The 4,780-nt window shown below is 37.6% G+C and overlaps 1 long non-coding RNA gene across 1 annotated transcript in view; it reads left to right on the top strand.

The window, feature by feature from the left end:
* Positions 1-4,551, top strand: part of LOC141386165 (uncharacterized) — an 18,802-nt gene extending 14,251 nt beyond the window's left edge. Inside the window, exon 3 of the long non-coding RNA XR_015493101.2 lies at positions 4,239-4,551. This is a non-coding gene — a long non-coding RNA (uncharacterized LOC141386165). The remainder of the gene's footprint in view (positions 1-4,238) is intronic.
* The last annotated feature ends 229 nt before the right edge of the window (positions 4,552-4,780 follow it).

Below are 4,780 nucleotides of genomic sequence, written 5' to 3'. Positions count from 1 at the left end.
GTTAACTTTGTAACGATATTGTGTGTGACTCATCAATGCAACTTCACAATACTGATTAGTAAAGGTTAGTTCTTACTGTAGTATCTCACAAACGCTACGTGAGGCCTTCTTCCTTTGTCTGTCTGTTGTCTGACGCAGCTGAGGGAGGAGGCATGTAGAAATAGTGGGCGGGAAAGACTCGTCTTAAAGGCGCAGTACGACAAAACCACCCCCTGCTGGAAATCAGTATAAAACAGCATCTTGTAAAAGGTATAATGAAAAATCTGATGAGTAATTTAATCTGAAACTTTATATACACATTCTAGAGACGCAAAAGACTTATATTAAATCTGAAAAAGGGGTAACCTAGGTGCCCTTTAAAACACATCCAAATAAAAATCTTTTTACTCTATTAGGGTTCAAATTTGCGATGACTCCACAAATCATGTTCTGAAATGTGGGTCCTGAAGGAATTAACTTGGATAAAAATAAAAATATTATTTAATTGACTTTAATTAAAGTGAGAACCCCTAGCCTAGCAGACTCTTTAGTTAGGGTTGAATCAATTAAAAAAAAATAATAATAATAATAAATAAATAAATAAATAATGTCATTAGACCCTTTCACACAGTGATACTGGTAAATTTCCGGAAAATTTATAGAACGACTTTACTGCAAGTGCTGTTCACACAGGCGAGGACATTAGGGATTTTTTTCCGGAAAAGACCATTCACACATCCATTCCAAAATACCGGTAAATTCTGACATTATTAACCAGAAATGAGCTCTAAACAGCTGCGCTTGTATTTGTAAACATTTGACTGCTTTACAAACTCTGTGGATTCAGTACTGGGAACATCTTCGATGAAAACGTATAGAGAAACTCTTTGGCTTGTAGAGATGCCCATGATATGTGTTAAAGGGGCTATTGACAACCTCTAGTTTAATTTAGACCTCATGTAAAGTTGAAGTCAAAATTATGAGCTCCCTCGTATTTTTCTTTTTCCTACAAATTTCTATTTAATGGAAAGATGCATTTCCAAACGTAATAGATGTAATAATAAAAAAAATAATAATAGCTGGTTTATTTTATCTTTGACATGATGACAGTAAATAATATATTACTAAATATTTTTTCAAGATGCTACTATTTAGCTTAAAGTAACATTTGAACTGACATTAGGTTAATTAGGTTAACTAAGCAAGTTAGAGTAATTAGGCAAGTCATTTTATTTTTGTGTAGTTTGTTCTGTAGAAAATCAAGACAATTATTTTTTTAAATTAAAAACTGATTTTATTCTAGCAGAAATAAAACAAAAAAGCCATTCTCCAAAGTAAATACTGTGAAAAATTCCAAGCTCTGTTAAACATAATTTGGCAAATATTTGAAAAAGAAAAGCAAATACATCGAAGGCCGAATAATTTTCACTTTAACTGTATATAACCACAAAGTTGCCATTATTTATGCATTATATATTCTGAAAGAAAACCTAAAAAGAGATTGAAATTCAGGCATTTACCCAAAAACCCATTTAAAAATTGGCTTTCTGACTACAAAACACATCATCTCCTGAGCACTCTATTGATGCTTCTAAACCAAAAAACAGAGACTAAGAAGCTTGGAGAACCATTTCCGATCCTCTTGAGATGGTGTCTGACTCTTCAATGAGGTTAGCTGACAGTCATTCTTCATTACCGGTGCTGACGTCCCGGTAAAGAGCTCGATATTATCAGGGAGGCCTGTCTCGCTCCGTCTGATTGTAAGCACCTAAATCATCGACACCGGCACAATCCAGGAAATTATTTGTTGCATCACCTTTCAGGCTTGATTGAAGGGTAAACAAAAGCAGCGAAGAGCTATAGTTGCCGAAAAAAAAAAAAAAAGAAAAGCTGCATCCTGATATGCATTGATCTGGCACACACACACTGAGGTGAAGCATATTCAGCCCTCAAGTCCGAAGGTTCTGATCTGGTCCAATTACCTTCACTGCCCTCCTCACTGCATGCTGTACTCTTCATATAAAGGCTAAATGGAAGCACTCGCCATCTCAGCGGAGGCCAGAATAGCAATCATTAAGTGCTCATCGGTCCCCACCGGCCCTCAATCCCACAACTGGAGGCATGCTTATGACTGAACTGTTCCTTATTAATTGCTAAATCGTGAATGCCAGGTGGTCATCCGCGGCTAACAGACTTCTGAGTACTCTAAAATGTGACCGTCGGCGTCTCCGTTAATAACATCACTTCGTCCTGCTGCTTAATGGCTATTAGATATGCCGCCATGTGCCTAATATCGGTGCCTATCGAGCTGCTTTCTTTTCTGTAGAGAAACGTTTTCCCTCTTTCTTCTTGGCAGGACTCCTCCAAACCTATCACTACTAACCAAGACCTCTTTTCTAAACCCCACCACAAACCAACATCTAAATACTATAAATTCTGAGTGTGCCTCACATAGGTGAGTGGGGTTGACAAACCACCTGTAGAAACTCTCTCTCTCTCTCTCTCTCTCTCTCTTTCAAAAAACAAACACTCTCTAGCACTCTTAGGCCCAGTTTACACTAATATGTTTTAGTTTTAAAAGGGAAGTGAAGCACAAGTCAAGTTTACATTATTTTGTACATTGGATTCCACTTTAAGGAAAGTATATTAAACGGACTCGATTAATGTGATCATTTAGAAGAAAACGGCATGTTTTACGATAGATTTTTGACCTAGGGCGGCATCATCTTGGAATGTCGATGTAGAGTGTGTAATGGATGTAAAGGAGTGAACGCGGAGACTTTAAAGCGTAATTTAACCCAATGCGTGAAGTTGTTGATGTGGAAGAGGTGCAAATACAAGTATCAGAATATAAAAGTATATATATATATATATATATATATATATATATATATATATATATATATATATATATATATACTTTTCAATAGTCAATAGATCAATGCATATCAGGATGCAGTTTTTCGATATATATATATATATATATATATGTATATATGTATAATATTTTTTTTGTTTCCCCTTTTAATTATCAATCGTTTGATGTGCTTTGCTCCACTTTCTGTATTATGCTGCCTGACTGCCTGTATGGGTTTCAACCATGGTAGGAACGGACTGTATACAGATACTGGACAGCCTAATTTAACCCAATGCATAAAGTGGACGAGTATCTCAGAGCTGGTGCAAATGCAACAAATACAAGCATTTAAGTGTCTTAAGTTGTGTATTTTTCATTTGTTGATATCTTTTGTTTAATGCGCTGTGGTCCACTCTCTCACGCTGCTTGCTCCAGCTCTGCCTGACGAGGGGATTTACATTCAGACTAATGCAACGTTTAAAATGATAAACAACTTAACGCTTTACTAAGTCACGTCTTTGTGGGTTATGTCAAGACATATTCCCTTTTTCAAGTTGACCAACTCAATCTCTCAACATGAATGAAGGATAAAAACCTGCCCTAAGAAACACCGCGCTGATCTTAGTTTGGATTAAACACGAGCAGAGGTGAGGGACTGTAGCAGTGAAAAGTAAAAGTACCCGCCCCCATTACATCAGTAGTTGAAACCTTGGTTGAAACCCATACAGGCATACAGGCAGCGTAATGGGGGGCGGATACTGAACTGAACATGAATTTAACCATGTGAATATTTATCTGTATCCAAAGAGTCGACAGTGGTACCTCGAATGTACATATTAGTGCCCAAATGTACCTAAAAAGTACCTTTGAGGTACCATCATGGACCCTTCAGGTACAAATATGTACCTTTTTAAAAGGATCTGCCCCAGTGACAGCTCCTGTACCTTTATTTCTGAGAGTATACTTTACATTAAACTATAGAAAAACTTCGGAACCTTTGGGATATAGTAGGCCTAAATGACAATTTTCTAGTGCACTATAATAGGCTACCTTCATGGCTTTGTTGGCTTATAAACACACAATATGCACAAGATCGGACTTGGATTGGTACCAGCAAAAATATGCGGTATCGAACCGATATCCGATCCAAGTATCGGGATCGGTGCATCCCTACAAATAAGTAAATTAATATATCCATGACTTCTTGTGTGTATTTCCTCTTATTGAATTGCTGAATGTCTCCTCAACTGTAAGTCACTTTAGACAAAAGCTTCTGCTAAATGTCTAAATGTAAATGTACCGGACCTGAACATGGGGCTTTAATCAATCCAGGTGCACCCGTTCCCATTGCAAGCAACTCATTGTCGTTTCTGTGACCGCTTCTTTTTTTTTTTCTCCGAAGGCCTGACTCTTACAGTCATGCACAGTGGGACAGTGAGTGGAGTTATTAAACCTTCTCCCCAAGGGGATGGGAGCACGAGAGCCACACAGGCCCTTGGAGAAATCATTAGCGGAGCAGAAAGAGCTGTTAAAAGCCCTGGCGCTGAGGAGGGAAGAAGCAGAAGTGCTGTGGCTCACGCTGACCCCTGCTAACTGTAGCCCAGAAACTGACTCAGGATCCTGCTCTGAGAACAGCTGGAATTAAAGAGGTCATATCACTAGGAATCGCATACTTCTTGATCTTTCGTGATTAAAGAGATTTTTGTGTTATGAAAGCGCAGTGTTACTTTTTGGAAAATTTTATGGCTGGTGCAGAGGAGAGGATACTGGTATACTTGCATAAAAATTTGCCAAAATACATAATACACAATGAATAGTTATCAACGGGCTGTTGGATTTTTAGAAACACAATGTGCACCCAAGTCTGTTACTGTATATAATGACTGCCAATAATGACTTTTTTGGAGGGAAATTAGGCATAAACTATTATTGTTTATTATTATT

This window comes from Danio rerio, chromosome 6, assembly GCF_052040795.2.
Source record: "Danio rerio strain M-AB ecotype USA chromosome 6, GRCz13ab, whole genome shotgun sequence".
NCBI classification, from domain to species: domain Eukaryota; kingdom Metazoa; phylum Chordata; class Actinopteri; order Cypriniformes; family Danionidae; genus Danio; species Danio rerio.
This window is presented reverse-complemented; position numbering and strand designations above follow the sequence as displayed.